The sequence below is a fragment of the Notamacropus eugenii genome, chromosome 1, assembly GCF_028372415.1.
Source record: "Notamacropus eugenii isolate mMacEug1 chromosome 1, mMacEug1.pri_v2, whole genome shotgun sequence".
NCBI classification, from domain to species: Eukaryota; Metazoa; Chordata; class Mammalia; order Diprotodontia; family Macropodidae; genus Notamacropus; species Notamacropus eugenii.
Genome location: NC_092872.1, coordinates 245048093 through 245072530, shown reverse-complemented (window position 1 = coordinate 245072530; position 24438 = coordinate 245048093). Strand labels below are relative to the sequence as shown.

General features: G+C 37.8%; 1 long non-coding RNA gene across 1 annotated transcript in view; it reads right to left on the bottom strand.

Annotated features, from left to right (window-relative positions):
• LOC140524780 (uncharacterized) overlaps positions 1-22158 on the bottom strand; it is an 84087-nt gene extending 61929 nt beyond the window's left edge. Inside the window, exons 1-3 of the long non-coding RNA XR_011973831.1 lie at positions 20778-22158; positions 19983-20145; positions 10224-10356 (exon numbers count right to left, since the gene is read on the bottom strand). This is a non-coding gene — a long non-coding RNA (uncharacterized lncRNA). The remainder of the gene's footprint in view (positions 1-10223; positions 10357-19982; positions 20146-20777) is intronic.
• Between the last annotated feature and the right edge of the window lie 2280 nt (positions 22159-24438).

The following is a 24438-nucleotide window of genomic DNA, read 5'->3' as shown; positions in this document are numbered from 1 at the left end:
TCTATGGTAGTCTCTGTGCACACTCCTTCCATCAACACACATTGAACTGTGGCCAAGAAAAAAAAATAGCGCAATAATGAAGAGCCTCTTAAAATTTAGCTCAAATGACAGTCACTGGATCCATTGCTGAGCCCACCCTTTCTAAGTTCATAGGACCTATGAGTACTCTTGCCCTGGAATAGCCTTTGAGTAGGTAGGATCAGTTCCATGTCCTACCAAGGTATTAGAGAATTTACAAAAGGCTTGGACACCACACCAAACACACACACACACACACACACACACACACACACACACACACACACACACTGGAGCTGGAACTCAGATCCTCTGACTCTACTGCCGTCCTGGGCTGTGTCTTGGTCTGTCATATACTGCAGGTAGTGAAGAGCCAAAGAGTTTACCCTCTACTGGTTGAGGATAATCTTTCAACAACAGTAGGATGCTTGAACGAGGTCATGTCTACAGGTTGATACAACCAGATAAGAGTAAAGCTCCATCTGGTTATTTTTATCATCTTAATGAATGAATTAGATGATTCAGTCCACCATGTTAATGGACCTCCCCACAATCAGTCCTGAATTCGAGGTCCACAATGCCTCAGATTTTGTATGATCTGAAGACATTCATTCCACACAATTGGGTCACCAGGCACCCACTTGGCCATCACTGTTTTTCAGCAGCAGTAGGCTATTTCAGTCCATATTGTTTCCATTTATAGGAAACTCATATCACCTTGCCTTTTGTTTCCAAAATAAAAACATAAGAATCCCTTGAGAAGTAAAGATGCCATATTAGAAAATAGCTATTGGACCAAGCCTGACAATCTCACTTTAAAGGTGAACCACATTGTTTCAAAATAAACAAACACTTGAGATAAAGATCATACATTACTCATAAGAAAGAAGCCTCTTAATACCCCAATGTTAGAGGAGAATGGAAATATAATGGAGGGGAAGATCAACTCTCCTCTGAATTCCTTGCCAAACTGGTGTCCCCTTGTTCCAGCTCATGACATGATATGCAATTAGGGTATGAGCTCATCACAAGCAGAAATCTCAAGCCGTGAACTTGAGTTCTGGCAAGAGAAAAGACTGTTGTGAATTGCTCATAAGACCTTCTGCCTCTATTTCACACTGATTCAGCTAAAATATTCAATCAGACCATGTCTCCAAAGACAGGATAACATTTGATTCTCACAAAAACCTTGAGGAAATGTGAATGCTGTTATACTCATTTTGCAGATAGGAAAACTGAGCTTCAGAGAGATTACGTGACTTGTCAAAATCTCACAATGATAAGTGGCAGAACCAAGTCTTGCAGCAGTCATAGTACCATAGGTTTAGATCTGTATGGAACCTTAAAATTCATCCAGTCCAGGGGTTCTTAACATTCTTAACATTTTTGTGTGTCATAAGCGCCTTTGGTGGTCCACTGAAGCCTGTGGATCCCTTCTCAGAATCATATTTTCAATAATTGAAGGGTATGCTAAATTTCAATTAGAAATTAGTGAAAATAAAAGCATAATCTATCTCTTCCAATTTTATAGACCCTTTGGAGTTCCATAGACCTGGGGTTACAAACCTGTGATCTAAATTCATCCTTTCTTTTTACAGATGAGGAAACTGAATCCTCAGAGAAGTTAAATGATTTTACCCAAGGTAACACAGATAATCAGTCACAGAGTCAGGATTCAAATCCAGATAGCCTGACTTCAAATCCAGTTCAATCCAATCCAATTCTCCTTTACTTTGGACCATAACCTTCCCACTGTTAGGAAAAGCAATAGCAGCAATGGCTAACATTTATAGCATACTTTAATGTGTGCTAGAGGCATTCAAGCAGAGACTGGATGACCAAGAAGGCAGTGAGGCATGGTGGAAAGGACTCTGGCTCTGGAAGCAGGGTTAAAACCTCATCTCTTACTCAGTCAACAAGCATTTCAAGGCAACTTGAAACTTAATCACCTTTATTAAGCTTTACCCTTCCATGTTTGTGATCCTGGAAAAGTCATGTAACCTTCCTTTTCCTTATTTTTCTATTCTGCAAGATTATGGGAGCATTCTGGCTTAGGGATGTGTTAAATTAAATTACACCAGAGATCTTGCTTACAACTCAGAGATTCTATGGTTACTATGGAGATGTCATTAGTTAGAAAAGACCATTCCAGGACTGGGGCAGGAGTACCAGGGGTATGTAAAATCAGTCAGTCCTATAATTAAGATTTCTTCTAAGTGTCAGAAACCATCATCATGCTCAGTCCCACCAAAACCATCCTTTAGGATATTTCACCTTCAAAGAAGTTCACATCAAGACTTTTGTGATCTAGCACCAGTTTGGCCGTGTTTGGTTACAGAAACAACATGTGTGTGTGTTTGCATGTATGTACATATGTGTGTGCATGTGTGTGTGCGAATTTCATCCAGGGTAAAGTGTCACTCTTTCCACTGGCAGTCACAAGTTTGGGCTTCCTCCCACCATATCAGCAATGTTAATTGCTGTGGAGCTAATTGCTACCAGACAGAAACATGACAGAGACTCTACAGGCTCCTGTGAAATGACACATGGCTCGACTCAAAAAAAGCGGCATCATCTTCGGCCCCTATTTCCCCAGTTCCCCCAACACACCCACACTCAGACCTCAAGGTGAAATGAAAAGAATTCCCCTCTCTGGGAAAGCAGCCCTCAGGAACCACTCCCGTCTTTCATGAGCACTTTTCCAGCCCAGGCCTCACTCTGGAGGTTACATCTAAGTGTGTGACTCCAGCTGAGAGAACAGGACTCTGAGGCCAAGGGTTGGAGCTGCAGAGTTCCTGCCACTGTTTAAAGTGTTACATTTAATGACTTTGGAAATGAGTTTCACACTTCCCAGCCCAAAGACCCCCTTGCCGCTCCAAGCTAGTGCCAATCTTTTACTTGTTAGACGTTTAAGATACCCACCCATTAGTGCCCTGTAGGCCATCAAGGGTGGTCTTTATGAACGTGAGGAAGGATAATTTTCCAGTGTTATAATTTAGACAGTATGTTATTTGAAATCCTGGGCTCAAATTCTGCTTCTTCTACTTACTACCTATGTGACCTTGGGCAAGGTCCTTCATCTGTCTTGGACTCAGTTCTTTCATCCTTTCTTCATACCTGAAAGGTGCCCCCTCCTCTCCTCTGCCTCCTCTGAGCTTCCAAGATCAAGCACACCTTGATCAAGCACCACCTCCTACACAGAGACTAACATGCTCTCCTTTCCTGGTTACCACTGTCCTCCCCCCTCATCCCCCAAACTACTATACTGAAGTTTTGTACTTCAGTTTCTAATCTGGGCACATGCTGTTTCCTCCCCTTAACTGATTATAAGCTCTTTAAGAGCAGAGACCATTTTTGTCTTTCTCTGTTTTTGTCTTTGTAATTCCAACATTCAGCATAATATCTGGTATATAGTAGGAGAAGATGGAAGGAAGGGAAAGAAGGAAGGAAGGAAGGAAGGAAGGAAGGAAGGAAGGAAGGAAGGAAGGAAGGAAGGAAGGAAGGAAGGAAGAAAGGAAGGAAGGAAGGGAGGGAGGGAGGAAGGGAGGGAGGAAGGGAGGGAGGAAGGGAGGGAGGAAGGAAGGAAAAGGGAAAGAGGAAGAAAGAAAGGAAAGAAGGAAGGAAGGAAGGAAGGAAGGAAGGAAGGAAGGAAGGAAGGAAGGAAGGAAAGGAGGGAGGGAGGGGAAGGAGGATGGAAGGAAATGGGAGGGAGGAAGGAAGGAAAAGGGAAAGAGGAAGAAAGAAAGGAAAGAAGGAAGGAAGGAAGGAAGGAAAGGAGGGAGGGAGGGGAAGGAGGATGGAAGGAAATGGGAGGGAGGAAGGAAGGAAAAGGGAAAGAGGAAGAAAGAAAGGAAAGAAGGAAGGAAGGAAGGAAGGAAGGAAAGGAGGGAGGGAGGGGAAGGAGGATGGAAGGAAATGGGAGGGAGGAAGGAAGGAAAAGGGAAGGAGGAAGAAGAAAGGAAGGAAGGAAGGAAGGAAGGAAGGAAGGAAGGAAGGAAGGAAGGAAGGAAGGAAGGAAGGGAGGGAGGGAGGGAGGGAGGGAGGAAGGGAAGGAGGGAGGGAAGGAGGAAGGAAGGAAAAGGGAAGGAGGAAGGAAGGAAAAGGGAAGGAGGAAGGAAGGAAGGAAGGAAGGAAGAAAGGAAGGAAGGAAGGAAGGAAGGAAGGAAGGAAGGAAGGAAGGAAGGAAGGAAGGAAGGAAGGAAGGAAGGAAGGATTTGGATTAGTTCTGTGGTTCAAGGATCTTACAATACTATAACCTTATAGCATAGATTTGCCAGTTCTATTGGAGGTCCAACTTCTCTCACTCTGCCTGATTCAACAGATCAAGATCCTGCATTCTAAGTTTTTAGATGGCATGAAACTATGGGAGTTAGCCAACACATCAACAAAATGGATGGCATTGATTAAATCTCATTATATGCCATTATGATGAGGTAAAATGAATTAAGAAGACATTTTTATATGGATAAATGTAAAATTCACTTGGGTTTAAAAATTCAACTATACAAAAGAATAGACAATAATTCATATTAAAAAATGATAACAACAGCCCTGGATTGTTAGAAAATCGTAAGCTCATCTATGGTGTGAGGTGGCCGTCAAAACCACTAAGTTCTTCTCAAGACTCATTGACAGAAGCAAAGGCCCAGTCATTGCCTGGAACCCTTGGAATGTTCAGAAACTTAGAGGAAGACTCTCATTGCATGGGGCATATTCCATATTAGAGGTTTCCAGGAGGACAAGGACAAGAATCAAATAGGATGAGAAGTCATGAATAGGTGGTCATCCACACCAATGGAGGGAGTACCCATGTGGATAAAAATGAGGGAACATAGATGAACAATCTGAGTGATATATTAAAACCTACAAAATACTAAAAGGGCAAAAGGTAGGTCTCCAGGGCATTAGGTCAACCTCAGTAGAGGATTTATGGGGGGCAATGGACAAAAATTACCCCACTTGGAAGTGGAATTAGTATCATTGGAAGTATCAAAGTGACTTTTCTGGATTGGACCTGGGATTTCATTGGTACAGAGAACTCCTGATCAGGCAGCTCCTCCTACCAAGAATCTACCATGCCACTGATAGTCTTATGGAATTGCCTAGGGCATTTAAGAAGTTAAGTGACTTTCCCCAGGGTCACATAGTCATCGTGCACGGCTTAATCCTAGGTCTGCCTGGTTCTGAGACTACCATGTTTTGGGATTAATATATCCATATATGACTGTATAATATAATTATAATTATAATGTAATAATCTGACAGCTCCAGGCATATATGCACACTGCTCAACACACAAGAGTTTTTTATCTTTTATTATTGTTTTTTTTCTTAATTCTGTGTCCAATATCCTTCTGCCAAGAGGAGGGGGATGTCCTCATCATCACTCTTCTGAAGTCACAGTAGATCACTACATTGATGAGAGTTCTGATGTCTCTCAATGCTATATTATCATAATTATTGTGAAAATGTATTTCCTTTTATTTCACTTTGTATTAGTGCATAGAAATCTTACCAAGTTCCCTGAACCATATTCATCATTTCTTAAAGTGCAATGACACATTCTACTATATTCATGTGTAACAGCTATTTCAATCATTCCTCATTTGAAGGGTGCCAACCTTATTTCCAGTTCTTTGTTATCGAACGTAAGGAGAATATAACATATGCCATGGAGTATTCATGAGGCTGAGCTTAGATGCTGATGGCTACTTCTATAGCCACATGCTTAGCACTAAAGGATTTTGAGATTATGCAACAATGCCTTGGTCCCAATGAGAGCAGCAGAGGAAGGGTTTTCCTCAAAGAGAATTGACCATTGAGCCTGGAAGAATCATTCACACACACACACACACACACACACACACACACACCACTATATAAGTATTTTGGCATGTATGAAACCTTTCCTTTTTTCTTTGACCTGCATACAGTTTTGTATTCAAAGGAAGAGACAACTCTCATTCTCTTCTGAAAATATGTCTTGGAACTCTCTCCTGTATGTCCCAGGAAGGGAAAAGGACACCCTCTCTCTGCCTGGTATATCCCTCTCTCACTCCTTTACCTATGATAGCTATGGTCGCTATTCATCCACGACTGCAGTGCTTACGCTAAATATGTTCTCTAGATAAGCCAGAACTTGAACTTATAGCCCTTGGATGCGTCTTATTATAGAATGTAAATTCCTTCATAGTAGCAATTGTTCATTCTTTATATTTGAGTCCCCAAGCCTAGCAACATGCCTGGCATAGTGAGGTCACTGGTTGATTGACTCTACTCTATGTTTCTTTCCCTGCATCTGACTGAACAGCAACCCAGAGGGATGGACTTTTCAGGAGTGGTTACATCAGATGTTTGTGAGTTCCTAAGCTCTTCAGTCAGCTAACTGGAAGGAAAAAATGATAAGCTACAGCCTTCTCATCAAGGTGGTATGAGGGATAGAATGCAGAGCCTAAAGTCAGGAAGACCTGAGATCAAAGCCAGCCTCAGAAACTTGAAATAGGTGGAATCCTAGGCAACTTATTTAGCTTCCATATGCTTCAGTTTCCTCATCTATAAAATGGAGATAATAATAGCTCCTACTTCACGGGATTGTTACCAGGATTAAATGAGATGTTTGCAAAGAACTTAGCACAGTTCCAGGCACATCATGGGTGCTTATTAAATGCTTTTCCCTTTGCTTCCCTGCCCCTTAAAGATGATCACCATCAGAAGAATTAACCCATGCCAGGAAGTGTATTGACAAAATATTTGGACCTTGAGAGAATTGCTTGAAAAATATATAGTCAAAGTGAAGGTGAAATGGTGTTCAGTAATCCTACACAAATCTCATGTTTTAAGCGGCACTCTCCCAGTAAAGAATACAGTAATGGATTACTGTTCCAATTCTAAGTCTTTGTCAATGTGTGTGTTTGTCCTTCGCTGCTGAAGAAGACCATGCCATCAGAGAAATAATGACATGACTTGCACTTGACTTTGCTTTGAGTGAGGGAGGGCTGTGCAGGTCACCAGCCTCACTTTTCCTCCAGAGCCATCAGAATCCAGTGACCAGATATTCATCAGGATGACTGGAGATGACCCAGGATGAGGCAACTGGGGTTAAGTGACTTGCCCAAGGTTACATAGCTAGTGAGTGTCAAGTGTCTGAGGTGAGATTTGAACTCAAGTCCTCCTGACTCCTGCACTGGTGCTCTATCAACTGCACCACCTAGCTGCCCCTCTTTGTCAATGTATTCCTACTAATTCCACTGCCATTTTCATTGTCATTGCTGTTTAAGCATTACTTGAATAGGGAGGTAATAAATTGCAGCAATGTGCCTAACACTACATGGTACAATGAATGATTTTCTTATCCCTTTAGGGGAGACCCTAGACTTGAACCACACTACAACTTTCATTATTTTCCTCTAGGACTCAGGGTTGAGGAGGGGGAGCCAGAAAGAGTAAGAAACACAGCCTGACCTTTCTCTTTACAGGTGAGGATCACCTTGAATGAAACCAATCTGAGAGAGCCTAGAATTGTCAACCCTTGATGTGATGGGCGGCTCTGACTCCTGGGCCATTACAATCTGTTGTTACACACACACACACACACACACACACACACACTGTTATATAAGTATTTTGGCATGTAAGAGATCTTTCCTTTTCTCTTTGACCAGTTTGTGGTATCAAAGGAAGCATATAGTTTAGTGACTTTTCTAATATAATCCTAAATGCTTTTCAAGAACGATTGCACTAAATCCACAGTTCTGCAAACAGCAAGTACATTGTTAAGTCTTCCTATAGACCCTCCACAGTTTACCACTTTTTTTCTCTTACAATCTTTGCCAACATGATGAGTGTGGAATGAAACTTCAGTGATATTGTGATTTGCATTTCTTTAATTCTTAGAGATTCAGAGCAGTTGTACGTAGTGGCTAATAGCTTGCATTTCTTCTTTGAACTTGCCCATTCATCTCTTATTTACACATATTTGCACAGATTCCCTGCTTGCCTCAGGTAGCTGATATTTAACCAGATATTTGCTATAAAGATTTTTTTTTCTCACTCAGTAGCTTCTGTTCTTATCCTATATGCTTTGATTTTATTTGTGCAGATTCCTTTTTTTATTTTAATTAACAGAAATTATCTACTTTAAATATTACCATTTCTGTCTCTAGTTTGGTTAAGAATACTCTCCCATTCTTAGCTTTACAAAGTACTGCCTTAATCCTGCTCTCTTTTTTTATGATGTGACCTTAGATCGTGTATTCACCTGGAACTTCTTGTGGCATATGGTGTAAGATAAATATTAATAGTTTAATTTCTGCCCAACTGCTTTACAATTTTCCCAGAAATTCTAGACAAATATGGAGTCCCAACTGCATTAAGCTTTGTTTTATTTGAATATTAGGTTTTATTGAATATTGTGCTAATTAATTAGACACAATATTTTGTTTATAAATATATGCCAAATAAAACTATAGAGATCAGCATGGATATTAATAAGACACATTACCTTTCTAGGCCACTAGGGAAACTAAAAGACTGAGACTTCTGGGATAGAACTCAAAAAGAAGGCACAGCTACATGAGCTACTACCAAATTTACAGGAGAAAGGCAATCCAGAATGACCATCAGTCTAGACATGTGTCTAAGTCCTTAAGTAAAATCTGCCCAGATGAATCACAGATGAAATCATTATTGAATGTCAGAGTTGAAAGGGACACCAGACAATCTTTTTATAGTGTTATAACCCTTTTAATTTGACAAATAAGGAAACTGAGGCCCAAAGACATAAAGTGATTTTTCTAAGGTCACACTGATAGTGGCATATTCCAGGACTAAAATCCATTTCTCCAGTCACTCAGTCTAGGACTCTTTTATTTACAAAACTATATATTTTATTGATACCTTTTGTTTCTATTTCATCTAAATTTTCCCCTGTATTCTTTTTCCTGTCTCCTCCCACACAGCTATCTCATGTAATAATGAATATTGTTTTAAAAGGAAGTTAAAGAGCCAGCAAAAAATATTTAGCAAAACTGATCAATATCCTGAAAAAAATCTGAAAATACATCAGTTTTTCACATGCATGGATCTCCCTCTTCGCAGTGGAGTATGGGTCTTCTCACATCCCTTCTTTGGGACTATGTTTGTTCTTTGTGATTTTGCAATGTCACTTTCAATTTTTTTTGAAGACATTGTCCATTACATTATGTAATGTAGTAGCAGTAGTAATTGTGGATATTGTTTTCTTGACTCTGCGTGCTTCGTGCTTTGTTTCCATGTTTTCTATATTCATTATATTCATCATTTTTACATTCATGTGACACAATTTGTTTAGCCATTTCCCAAATGATGGCCATCTACTTTGTTTCTAGTTCTTTACTACTACAAAAAGTACTACTATAAACATTTTGGTCTATATAAGTACTTTATTTTTATTAATAACCTCCTTTGGATGTGCCTAGTAGTGGAATCTCTGAGTCAAAAGTACATACCTTTTATTTAATTTATTTGTGTAACTTGAAATTTCTTCCAAAATGAATGAACTAATTCACAGCTCCACCAACAATACACTAGTGTATCTATCTTCCCAGAATCACCCCCCAACACTGACTGTTTCCGTATTTTGTCCCCTTTGACAATTACTTGGATGTGAGGTGAAACCTCAGGATTGTGGCATTTTGTATTTATCTTATTATTAATGATTTAGAACATCTTTAATATGATTATTAATAGTTTGTGAATCTTTTGAGAATAGATTGTTTCTTTTGACATATATATACATATACCCACATAATAATTATGTATGTATATGTATACATATACATTTTGTTTACATCAGTTTTCTACATATCTTGTATACCAAATTTATCTGAGAAATCAAAAATATAAATCTTTTTCCCCATTCAACTGAGTCTAATAAAAACTTTATCAGAAGCATTCGCAGGTCCAAGGTATAAAAAATAAATAGTGTGTAATTAATGCAACTTGTTTACTTCACATCCAGAAGAAATACCTCAGCTCCTCCCAGTGACTACAGAGGCAAATGAGCAAAACCTCCAACTGGAGTTGTCATAAGACAGGAAAAAAAGAGACTTAGTTTGTCATCAATACTTCTTTGAAATCAGTATCCTTATACATTACCTCTACTTTATTCATTCTAACAGAGAGAAACAGTGACATGGGCAATTCAAAAGGATAAATTTCATCCTGACCTTTTGTTCTCACTCTTCATCCCAACTCTGATTTAATGCTTCCTTGTTCCACCATGTCATCCTTGGAATGGAAAGCAGTATGTCTCAAACTGATAACTTCTGACATTTCTTCCAAGTCTAAAATTCCATGATTCTATGAAAAAGAAAATTGGTCTTATCAGAACTTTACCTTTGTTCTCCAAGCTTATTTGTGTTACAATTCCTATCTTCTCTAGGAAGATTCAAGCATTTGGGTTTTAAAATAAAGGCACCTCCAAATGCTCTAAATCATTATTAGAGAAATGCAAATGAAAACAACCTTGAGACATCATTTTACACTTATCAGATTGGATAAGATGATTGAAAGAAAAAGCAACAAATGTTGGAGAGGATGTGGAAAAATGGAATTCCAATTCATTGTTGGTGGAATTGCGAACTGTTCCAACCAGTTTGGAGGGCAATCTGGAATTGTGCCCAAAGAGTTATTAAATTGCTTATACACTTTGACCCAGCAATACCACTACTAGGTCTGTTTCCAAGGATGATTAGGGGGAAAAGAAAAGATATGTTCTTATATATATTCTTTATATGTTTTAAAATATTTACAGCAGCTTTCTTTGTACAACAAAGAACTAGAAACTTTGGGGATGCCCATCAATTAGGAAATGCCTAACCAAGTTGTGGTGTGTGATTGTGATGAAATACTACTGTGCTATAAGAAATGATGAGTTTGATGATCTTAGAAAAACATGTATAGACCTGAATGAAAAAATGAACCGCAAAGACAGCAGAGCCAAGAGAATGTTATATATAGTAAATAGCAATATTGTTTTAAGAATAACTTTGAGTAAATAAGTCATTTTGACTATTATAAATACCCAAATTAATGACAAAGGACATTTGAAGGAAGACACTATCTGCATCCTGGAAAAGAACTGATTCATAGAAGTATAAATAGAATGACCTTACATAATATAAATATTTTATCTAATCGTAGCTATCTCTGGAGGGGAAGAAAAAAGAAATGCACATGATAACTATTATAGATTTTAAAAGAACAGCAAGTTGTACATAATGGATTTGCAATTTCATGTGCAATCATCTTTTTTATTATACTATGTTGTGGAAATGCTTATTTTATTTCATAAATTAAAAGTAAAATATTTTTTTAAAAGTTACTTCAGATGTTCCCCACTAGCACCTTCTGGGCTGCAGACTATGATGTGATGGTGACAATATAAACAAGGGATTTACTAAAACTGAGAAAGTAAGAGTCAAATAGAAACTGAGAGATTTGTTGTCTGTGCTCCACAGTGTAGATAATCTGCCATCAAACAATTGAGAATTTAGTATACTAATCATCTATAAGAATTTATTTCAGTAGAAGAATCATTTATAACAGAATCTTACTTCCACCCAATCTACCTTGCTAGTGACTCAAGTCTTAAAAGCTCAGCAACTTAGGTCCTTCCCAAAATTGACATCCCTTTGCCTTAGTACCATCATTAGGTGGTCTTGTTCTCTTTCAAATTGTACATCAAATTTTTAAAGTTTCAAAAATTGAAAAAGAAATGACAAAAGCAAAAATACTGCAAGCCACCATCCTCTTGAGCTTCTATAGCTTCTACTCTGTTCTGACAGCATCTCTGCTAAGGCTCTCTGACTGCATGAAAATCTTTAATTATACTACACTACTATTTCCTGTTGGACAATATGATTTCCTGCTCCTCCCACTTTCATAGAATTGCACAGGGCTTTCTTGGCTAAAATGGGTGTTGATTTTATAAGCCTGCCTGACAGATGGTATCAGATAGCATCATTCTCCTCGAGGTCCCTCCTGTATAGAAGACAGAGCCAGATGGTATTTGGGACATGGTACCCATGATTATATAATTTTTCTTTACTTTGTGAAGCAAAACCCTGAACCTCTTGTTGGCTCCTCTAAGAGCATAGAGGAGATCTTGGGGAGGATTCATAGGGTAACAAGAGAGAATGCTGGAAACAGTGGATGTCTTTTACTAAACTCAGACATGGTAAATGTGGTTAACTAAGATGAAAGTCACCACTTTCATCATTTGTAATCAAATTATCATTTCTTGGAATGATACATACTGCCTAACCTACAATATTCATGTTGTATGGAGAATCTATCAATTCACCTAAAGGCATCACCCTCTGTTTTCTCCTCTCCCTATCTTGCCTCTGCCTTGTCTTCTCCGTGAAACAGCAGTAAAGGTGAGTTGAAACAAACAAACACCAGGACATCTTCTCAGCCATTGACCTATAGAGACCAGCCACATGAAACCAAGTACCCTTTCCAAGAACAAAGATATTTGACGATGGCTAGAGGAAATCACAGAGATAGAGAAGAACTGTGTTGGAATAAGTGCACAAGAAGACAGGACTTGACCTAGACTTCCAGCAATGCCTTTTATTTGAACCAAGACAGGCAGAATGCCAAGGCATCCATGTCCAAAAGTGCTCATCTATCCATGGAGCTCAGATACCAGCACCACATGGAGCCAGATGTGTGACAGAAGAGTAGAAGGAGCTCAGAGAGTTTGGAGAATGGCCCATCCTCCTTATATATTCATCTACAGTCCTGGGTAGTGTATCTAGTTCTATGTCAGTTTCCAGACTTTGTGGTAATTCGTCTATTTGAATGTATGGAATCAATCTTTGTTTCCAAGCATGCTAGACCCATTAATCTTAATGACACATACTACATTATGTTTTGGTTACATAAACCTTGGTCTTGACTTCAGGAAAATTCATGGGACCCCAGATTTAGAATTAGAAAGGATCTATAGTTAATTTATTCAAATTTCTCATTTTGGAGATGAGGGAACTGAGACTCAAAGATAAGTGATTTGCCAAAGGGCACCTAAGCAGTAAATGGTTCAATTGGGATTTGATTCCAGATGATGCCAAATCCAGTGGTCTTACCATTATATCATGCTGCCTGAAAGTAGAATGTCTTCTAGAGGTCAAGTTAAGAGGATTCCCACAGGATCTTAGATTTGATATATTCTTATTGGATGGAGATAAAATTTGTGAAGCACTTAGCACAATGCTAGGCCTATAGTAGGTGCTTAATAAATACCTATTCCCTCCCCTCTTGCTCTTCCTCACTTAGAACGTGCTATCTCTCATTTCATGCCTTTGTACTGACTGCAAGGTATTCCCTCTTAGACCCTCACAACTCAAGCATCACCTTCTACTTGAAGTCTTTCCTGATCCTCCCCAGGTCTTAATGCCCACCCTTCCATGCTTTCTGAATATATTTCATATTTGCTTATTTATGTCCATGTTGTCTCTCCTGATTGAATATGAGCTCCTCAAGGACTGACAGTGTTTCACTTATGTCTTTATATCTCCAGAGCCTGGCATATGGTCATTGTTCAATAAATATTTGATTGATTGCTATAGAAGAGTAGTAGGAATTTATGTCTATTGTTATCTTGGGAGAGGCTAATTAATTCCATACTGTGCATTTTCATCTGCCACTAGAGTCTTCCTTTTATAAAGTCTCTTAGTGGTTCCTTCCATTCCAGATCATCTGTATCCATATCAGTTTTATTATACAATTCATATTCAATGGGTTATCTGACACTATAAGGGTATATAACATAGAGAAGACTTGTCTAGTGGCTTAACAACACGTTCATAGTGTCTATATTTGTTCAATTGGTTGCATGAACTTGAGTTTGTCATTTGACCTTATTGGTCCTCAGTTTCCTCCTCTATAAAATTAAGGGCCTGGAAAAGGTCCGTTCTAGCCCTGACTAGAGTCAATGACTCTAATTCATGCTAGCAATAAACTGATATCCCCATGAAAAAGCTTTGGAAATATTTGGGGGGGGGGGGAATTATTTTACTTATATTGTAATAGAATCTCTCAGTTAGCTCAGTTCTGCTTTCAATGACCAATGGACAATATAGAATACTGAAATGATCATTTCCTGGTTCCCTAGGTTAAAATAAATCTATTGAAGAGGAATAAACTTCTCTTAGTCACTGTCACGTAATTGTTTTGGTTTCATTAAGCCCTGATTTTTCATGCTCCTTTTCTCATCATTAGTGTATTCATAGATCCATATTTTATACAAATTAACAAAGTAATTAATGAGTATATTACTGTATACCACACACAAGAGTTATATTCCTCTCTAGTCTATGCAGTTCCTAAGCATCAAGAAACACATTGGTTGTTTTTGGCTATTGAGGCATTAGAGTTAGAGTAGCATGTTGAAAAAAGCACAGGATTTGGAGTCAGATGACCTGAGTTCGTGGGAATGCTACAGCGAACTCATGTTGGCTTGAGTAGTCAGTTGTTAAATTTTTATTGTATTCATTTAAGTCTCATAAATAGAGAAACACTACAAATTAGAGCTTGATTTATTGTTTTGTTGATTGCCTAGTTTTATGAAAGTGAGGGAATAATGTTTATAATGATGATAAAGCTTAAAAGTGTGTGGGGGGAGGAGGGGAGAGAGAGTAGGTTGTTCAACTTTTACCTATTCCCTCCCCCCTTCCTTGAGTCTGACTCCCATCTGTGACCTTGGAAAAGTCATTTAACATCTCTTTTTCTCAGTTTCCCTATCTATAAAATAAGAGGTCTGGATTAGATGATCTCCAAGTCCCTTTCCAATTCAATTTCGCAATTTCCCACAGATTACCAAATGACTGGTCACCCAGGAGACATTCAGCAAATAACTGAAGAATAAATATTCCTCAGTGACAGACCAAAAAAAAAAGAAAGAAAGAAAGTCTCTCCATAGTAGAATTCTTCCCTTTCTGCATTTATAATCAAAGAAACATGATTGGGAGAAAAGAAGGTTGGACTTACGGCCAGCAAACTCTTGGATCCAAGTCCCACTGTGGATACTTAAGCTGCTATGTGACCACCAGAAAGTCACAGTATCATGAAGACCTTGAAGTCCAACCCTCTTATTTTAAAGATGAGTAAAAGGAGGCCCAGACAAACTAAGCAACTTGCTCACAGGTAGTGGATTTCAACTCCAGTGTTCTGATTTCAAATTCAATGCTATGTCTATAGCACCAAGTCACTTTTCTCTGGGTTATGGTTTCTTTCTCTGTGAAATACAAGAGTTAACACTCTTAGCACCTACCTCACAGGCCAGTTATAAAGATCAAAAGATAAAATATGTGTATGATATTTCCCCATCCTTAAAGAGCCATGGAAATGTCAACTGTTTTTTACCATGTTAATAATGCTGGTCTGGGGGTTGGAGGTTCAACCTTCTCCACGTTTATATGAGGAAGGAGGCGTGAGCAAATGCCTACCCTGCTTCTGCCCTGGATACTGCTCTTGTAATAGCTTTGTACAGTAGCCCAAAGAGAATGATTTAGAACAAGAGTCAGGGCTTGGCCACATTCACTTCTCTCTTTAACAGTTCTCCAAGAAGAGTAGCTGCCACCAGTTGCTAAAAAGTATATGAAAAACCTTTCCAAATTTCTCAGGACCTCTGTGCTACTCAGCAGAAGGACTTAAACTGGGTCTGTGCCTGTTTGAGGCACATACCATACATGGGCCCAATGTGCATATATATTCTACAATACACCCATGTGCCAAGACTCCAGGGCCTTTCCATCATGACAGGGAAGAAAAACATTGTTCTTTGCTTTGGTGGTACTAGCCTGCCAGAGACAATTATATTAATTAAATTAGTTTCATTCTAAGCCTGTTTGGAGAGAGAGAGAAAATTCAAAGGGACAGAACTCCATCCAGTCTTTGAAAAACTCTCTCTCCTTTATGCAAAGTACGCTCACAATTTATTGTTTTCCTAAACAAAGACAAAAAACCCCCAACAAATTAAAACAGTTCTAGAGCTCAGGTACAAGTTCTCTTAACCGTGATAATTCATTTAGCGGAGCATCAGTCACTTACAATGGCAGAGCATCCTGGAGAATCCTTTTCCTTAATCATTAAATTCTTCTTCAATCACCCCCTATAAGGCTTTGCCTTTCCATCTAATCAAAGTTAGACTCCAGGGATACTTCCATTAACTTAAGTAATCAAAGATGTTTTCTTTCTCTTGGGCTGAACATGACTCTGATCACCAGGAGGGAGGCATTAATTCAAAATGCAAGTTTGTTTCCCTCACACATATGTTTTTAAAGGCATCTTCAGAGTGCAGGGGAGAGTGAGGAAACATCTCCCAAGATTCTCTGTGAAACAAGTCATGGTTATTTTTCATAAAAATTCATCAGTAGGTTGGGGGAAAATGCAACAGAATAAACTGAATCCTCTCTGGACTTAAAGAAAATTGGCCCCAATTATTTTTGTAGAGGATAAAAGTGGCCAAGAGAAAGGAATGCCTAATTCTAATATTCTGACACAAAACCAAGGTGCTCCTCTCAGTGGGGAGGGGAAGGTCATAGCCAGAATGTTCTAACTCTTGATGGGTCACCCTTCCCCAAAACATTTCTGATAGTCAGTTTGGATGAACTCCTGAAATAAGAGAGGCTGATCCAATATGTCAGAAACCCCCTGAGCTGCACAGAGCTGGCCTTGAAATCCACTATGAACTGGTTCCTTTGTGGATCCAAAAATTCAATTTCTAAGCCTGGAGGCATAAACTTAACCAGAAGTGCTGTTGTCCATTTAACCAGATAGTAACTAGGGATGCATTTTAAAAAAACCCCTACTGATGATTCATTTTGGGATCCTACAAAGAACTCAGATTTCAATTTAAATCCAAAGATACACACAATGGGTAGGGTGTTAGGTTCTACTTCTTCTATAACTAGCGTCTTTGTAAATAGATGAAATGCCAAATGACATTAAACAGCACTAGAGTGAGAAGAAAACCCAGTCTGGTGTCACTGGAACTAACCCAGTGGAGGGACATGGAGTTCTGCTCCCAGGGAAATTTTTGTGTTAGCTGCTAAATGTACTTGGCAGGAGGTTGGATATACTGTTTGTCAACCCTAACCCCCAAGTGAACTGTGTAATTATGCTCACCATCTTTCCCATCCCCTTCTTTTTCATTTCCTAAACTAGGAGTCTTCCAAATTATTATTACCAAGTTTGGAATTGTAATTAAAAAGTCTAGGGTCCAGGACAAGGTGACTAAGGAGATTAGTTTTATTGGCTCGCCTTGAAAAAAAATCTCTTACTAATCTCATATATTTATACTTGTAATGATTGCTGATTGTTTTGTGTTTCATGAATATAATCTGTAGGTCAAGGACCATGGCTTCCTGTACATTCTTTACCAAGCTCAGCACTTAGTTGGTTGCTGATTTATATTTTCGGTAAAGAGGAGGATGATTGTGTTTGCATAAGCCAGAAGGCGCTATTTTTCTCAATAAGAAGATGAAAAGGAGAATGCTTTTCTTGTATTTCTATCCCCACCAAGGCCACATATAAGCCAGAAAAGCAAAGTAGGCACTGCTGGCATTCTTCCTTGGAGAAAACCCTTTACAACAATGAGAAAACTGAGTGTGAGTTTGGAAGGAATGAAGGCAGATGTCTACAGCAGAGAGGCTGGGCAACTGCAAAGGCCTAACATAATCTTTCCACATGTTAGCTCTTGTGCCGTGCTGTACTCCCACAGAAGAAAAAAAACAACAGGGTATGTCCAATCTGAGGCCCTCAAAGCATCTTCTGTGGGAGTCGTAGCATTTGTTCATCTCACTTACGGTCTAGATAAAGTTGGCTTCCCAAAGAACGGCCTGTGATGAAATGGTACATTCATGATCCGCTTAGCTGATCAGTGTGGGGCAGCTAGGCGGTGCAGTGGATAGAGCACCAGTGCAGGAATCAGGAGGACCTGAGTTCAAATCTCACCTCAGACACTTGACACTCACTACCTGTGTGACCTTGGGCAAGTCACTTAACCCCAGTTGCCTCATCCTGGGTCATCTTCAGTTATCCTAAGGAATATCAGGTCACTGGATTCAGATGGCTCTGGAGGAGAAGTGAGGCTGGTGACCTGCACAGCCCTTCCTCACTCAAAACAAAGTCAAGTGTAAGTCATGTCATTATTTCTCTGATGGCATGGTCTTCTTTGGCAGCGAAGGATGAACACACACACACACACACACACACACACACACACACAACTAATGAGTACATTCTAAGATCACTCACCTTCCTGTAGGAAGGTTATGAGGAAGGGATGGAACATGGCAGATGTTGGTCATGGATATGTCAATTCTGTTCATATTTTTCTGTCAAGAACCAGCTATCAATGAATGGATGAAGGAATTTACAAAAAATAAGAAATAAAAAGGATAGAAATTTTTTTAAAAAAAAAACAGTCTGCATGAGCAGCTAGCCAAACAGTCTTTTTACTAAATCATAGGATAGAAGACTTATGATGATATGACTTATAAATGATCTTAGAGTTCACCTAGCCTAAGCTTCTCATTTTACAAATAAGAAAACTAAATTACAAAGAGTTAAATAACTTGACTGAGGTCACACAAGTAGTAGTGAGAGAGTAAATCCATGAGTTTGAGTTCAATTGCTATGAACTCAGTATTCTCCTTAATTAGGGATTAATTTAGAGATTGGGTGCATACTAAATTCAAACTAGGTCCTTTGATTGAACTTCTTTATACTTAGCACAGTATATGGCACATAATAAGTACTTAATAAATACCTATTGTCTACTCCTATCATTAAACTTCTTGTCAATAACTGCCAAGTCCAAGAAATCTTCCCTAGAGTGGAGGAGAAATAACTATTTCAGCACAGGAATTGGTTGGTTGGTTGGTTGTTGCCCTCCATTCTCAAAGAGGACAGTGACATCACTATGCTAGAGTAATGTTTCAATGTGTCTGACTGTGGCTGATCAGACCAATACAAGCTCGGAATGCTCTACCACAGGTCAGGCACAAATAGTCTGTGTGAACATTTGGAATGGATCCTCCAAATTTGTGCATCCTGCATTTCCTTTGAGCTGTTTCAATTCTATTTTGCTCATAAAGCACAGCATTTTCTCTGATGTGGGCATTGCAAGCAGAATGGTCCTATGCCAGTGTCTCCCATGTCACACAATCAATTCCAGAGTTCTTAAGAGAGACCTTGTGATCGCTTCTTCTGACCACCATATGAATGCTTACTCTGTGGGAGTTCTCCATAAAATAGTCTTTTTGGTCAGCATACACTTTGCATTTTAGCAACATGACCAGTCCATCAGAATTGCTCTCTCTGAAGCAGAATTTGAATGCTTGGCAGTTTAGTTTGAGTAAGGACCTCAGTGTCTGGTACCTTATCCTGCCAGGTGATCTTCAGAATCTTCCTAAGACAATTCAAATGGAAGTGATTCAGTTTCCTAGCATGGCACTGGTAGACTATCCATGTTTCACAGGCATACAACAATGAGGTCAGCACAATAGCTCTGTAGACCTTCAGCTTGGTAGTCAGTCTCATATCTCTTTTCTCCCATACTTTCTTTCAGAGCCTTCCATACACTGAGCTAATTCTGGACTCATTGTCAATGTGTACATCCCAGGAAAGTACACTACCAAGATAAGTGAACTTGTCCACAGCATTCAAAACTTCTCCATTTGCTGTAACTGATGGCTCCATGTATGGATGGTGTGGTGGTGGCTGACGGAGCACCTGTGTTTTCTAGGTATTAACTGTTAGACCAAAATTAGCACAAGCAGCGGAGAATTGATCCATACTTTGCTGTGTTTCAACTTCAGAGACTGCATTGAGTGCACAATCATCTACAAAGAGAAAACCAACACTCCCTCCACTTTGGGTCTTAACTTGTAGCCTTTTCAAGTTGAAGAACTTACCATCAGTGCAGTAGTTGACCTTGGTGCCATGTTCAATCTCACTGAAAGCATCTGACAACATGGCTGGAAACATCATGCTAAAAAGCATGGGAGCAAGCACACAGCCTCATTTTACTCCACTGGCAATTGAGAAAAAGCACAGGAATTACACCTGAATGGATCCCTGAAAACAAAAGCAAACATATGGCATCCTCATCCCAATTCCCCATGCTTCACCCCTTCCTATGCCCTGGACCTTTTCTATGCCAGTTATAAAATGGTAAGAATGAAAGCTCCTTGAGGACAGGGATTCTTTGACCTTTCTACTTGTATCCCCAGTATTATTCATGATTCCTGGCACATTTCATCGATGCTATTGAATTGAGCTCCCCATTTACCTACTCTTCAAAAACACTTCTCTATCATCATAATCTTTATAATTTTATTCTTGAGAGTTCCTCATGCTTTAAAATCCCAAAGATTTTAGCTCATGGGATGCTACCTATCCCCACTGTAAACCTTTTGAAATTTTCTCATCCAAAAACTCATGTGTATTATTATACTTAATATGTATATATTATACTCAGCTTTCCTCTCTTCTATTCAAATTCAAAGATTGAGTAGTTATTTTTTACTTTCCACAGTGTAAGGTTCCCATCATTTCAACCCCAGAAACAAGTTCCTTCTTGGCAAATCCACTAATTGTAGGAATATATTTTCTTAAAATGAGTTCCTGAGATAGACCACTTCAGTTCTTAAGATGATACAACCAATACTTATATGCGATAATTTGTTACCCTTCGGATGGAATCTTACCAACACAATCTCAAAAATCTGTGAATCATTACTGGGAGCAGCACTCTTGTAGTTTGTTAATCAACAGAATTGGGGCTTGATTAAAAGCACCAACTTACTAGGAAAAGGAAAAAGAGAAAAACAGTCTTTCAAACACTTTGTTCATGTGAAATCTCCCATGTCATTTACACAAAACCACAAGATTTTAAAGCAGTTTCCAAATAAAGTTTCTTCCCATAAGCCCCTGGACAACATCCCAGGGTCCAAAGGGCCTTGACATTCACCCCATCCCCTTGAGTTCTCAAAGTTGGCTGGGCAAGTTTTGTGTCACCCAGTAGTTTATGACCCACCATACTAAGTGGAAAGGCTAGTCATTCAAAAACAAATCTCCCTCAAATGAGGATTATTTTGGCACATGGAAAAGCCATTCTAGGAAAAACAAGCCAAATAGGTGCCTTTCTCCCTAAACAAACTAACCACAGCAGATCTGGATCAGAGCCATCTAGTTACCAAGTTTATTGTGAAAATCCTTCAATATTTTCAGCGCCCCTTCTCCTCAGAGCATTTTTCCTCAGTCTTTCAGCTTAGTTCTCCAGCACACACAATCTTGCCAATATATACTGTTCAAACAATGAAGGAAGGGGATGTGGTGAACTTTCATGATTACCTTAAAGACTGTGTTTTTAATTTTAAGAAAATATTATAAAATCCTTATCGATTTGGTTGCTTGAATTATTAGTATTAACTCAGTATGAACTTAGTTTGTCTTGTAAGTCCTCAGAATTTTAGCAATTTTTAAATTACAAATATCTGGGACAGGAGTCAATAGGTTTATCTACACATGCCAAACATCTGGGTGAAAGCTGGGAAATTCCTCAATTTTTGGTTCTGTTTTCAGAACAGATATTTTTTAAAAATTCTTTTGCCTACATAAGACCCAATATCTGTTTTCATCTAGATGTTTAGTACCCTGTAGACATAAAACTGGCTGAAATAAGGATTATAATCTTCAAATTAAACAGGATCAAAAAGGTTCTTCCCATACTACTTCTTTTTTTCTCCAAAGTAGACAGAGGGCATTTGTAGAATAATATTAGACAAAATTGATAAACATTGAAATGTATGTATCCTTATAATTTGTCCCCTCTTTGAAAGTTCAGAGTACTCAGAAAAATATGTTTTTCACACTGTAAGAGGAATGAAATATCCCTTTGTGAAAGCATATTTGAGATGAAAGAGCAGATAAAAACAAAATGGAAAGATAGACTGGAATTATGATTAATCAAACTCCATATTTCTCTTAATTTTCTCCAATGGGCTGATTTTCTGAGGAAAGTAGCAGACTTCTTTCTATAAATGAAAACACATTATCAATGTCATTAATGAGATAAATGAATCTTTATAGCAGGAAATGACCAAGATATGACTCATAGTGCCTTAAATGTTTTAAAGAGTACAAATGCTATTGTTTCTTTGGCATTTGCCTTGCAAAAGGAACACGTGAGAGAATAATGTTTAAGAATTGAGAAGTAAACCCCACGAAAAGAGAACAAGTCAACCTATCTGTATGACCTTGAAGATACAGTTTAGGGTTCAGGGGAGGGAAAAAAATACTATGCCATGAATTTTGGCAAGTTAAAAACAAAATAACAAAGAGGTGAGTGAGGGAGCAAGGTAGAAAGTAATAAAGATTGCCATTTTATATGAAAGTACACTTCAGAAATTTTAAAAATTATGAAAACAATAAAAATATGCTAACAGGACCTGTGTAGTGTATGGGACAGGGAGGTGATATAAGAATGTACTTATGTTTAGAGACTAGGATTTGATTAATACAAGCAAAACAAATTATTCTATTTGCTGAGCTAAGATACATATCTATATATATAAGACTGGGAAAACAAACTTTAAAATTACTATTTTGAAAATGAATAGATTTAACTAACCTAAAAAAAGGAGAAGAGTTTCAAATTGGAATAGAAAACAAAAGCAACATATGTTGCCACATAAAAAATTGGCACACATACAGATTTAAACTGGGGTACTACAATAACCTTTATTATACTACAAATGAGATCAGCAGAAGTTGCGATTATTATTTATATCTAAAGACAAACAGAAAAGTTTCTTTAAAACACAATGGAAAATAGAATACTATCAATATTAAATGTATATTCATAGAAAAACCTAGCAACTAAATACTTTTAAAATAAGCTAAATGAAGTATAAAAATACTTAAATAGTAAAGCACTAGTAAAAGTAGAGTTTTATATTCTTCTTTCAGAACTTGGCAAATTTGACAAAAATAAATAAGAAGGAAGTAACAGATTTGAATAGAATGTTGAAAGTCAGATTTGATAGGCAAAGATAAAATTGAATAAAAATCTTTTTATGCATATTTTTCAGGGCACTTGCCTTTTTATTAAAGCTAATAATATTCTAGAGCATAAGGCAATCACAAATAAATAACAGCAGATCTTGAATGCATCTTTTACAAATAATAATGCAATAAACATAATAATAAAAGACATAGGAACCAAACATGCAGAACAAAATGGAGAATAAGAAAAAAACCTATGCTAAAAAATAAGTGGCTCAAAGACCAAGTAATAGAAACAACAAAAATTATATTAAAAAAAGCATGATGAAATCTATATAACATGTCAATATTTATGGGATGCTGCTTTACTCTTAAGAGGCAAATTTACATCCCTGAACACTTATATTGATATGACTTTTAAAAAGTGGTTTTGAACCAACCAAAAGTATTTTTAAATTGAAAATCTAAAAATTAATATCCTCAAACAAGCAAAAAAAGAATATTTTGAAATTTTAAGGAGAAAGAAATAAAATTATCAAAAATTCATTGAAACTAATAAAAATTATTTTGAAACACTTTTGAAGTGAGAGAGAGAGAAGGAAAGGGAAAGAAAGAGTGGGTAGGGAGAAAAAGAGACAGAGATATAGAGAACTAACAAAACAAAAATGTGAAGGTGAAAATCACAATTAATAGAGAGGATGTAAAGAAAATAACCAGGAACCATTATTGAATAGGATATGTAAAGTACTGTACTAAACTCTGGGGATACAAGTGAAAAGGCAACATATACATATATTATATATATATATATATATATATATATATATATATATATATATATATATATATATATATATATATATATATATATATATATATATATATATATATATATATGTGCACATACCTTGGTCTCAAGGAGATGCATTCTAATAGAGGATATATATATATAGCTACTGAAATTGTAAAAGAAACGTGTTAATGACTTCAACATAGACAATACTAAAGTAAAAAAAAGGAAATGGGTATCATAAATTACTTAACCTCATGTTTAAAAAAACTTCCATTGTGTCATAAAGGAGTTCTCATTGGGCAGGAGACTAGGGGACAAGTCCTTTATCAGAAAGATTGAAAATGAATTCTGTCATAAAAAGAACAAATAATTCCCATATTTCTCTTGTGTTTTTTTTTAAATAGAGAAAGAAGGCATTTTACCAAACACTTCCTCTGAGATAGATATCCTGTTACATCCAAGCCATGAAAAGATAAAATATATATGGGATTATTAAGTGACTGTTCTTCTGAGTCTGACTCCAGGTATGGATAGCAACAAAGGCAGTCTGAACCTCCAATCCATAATGC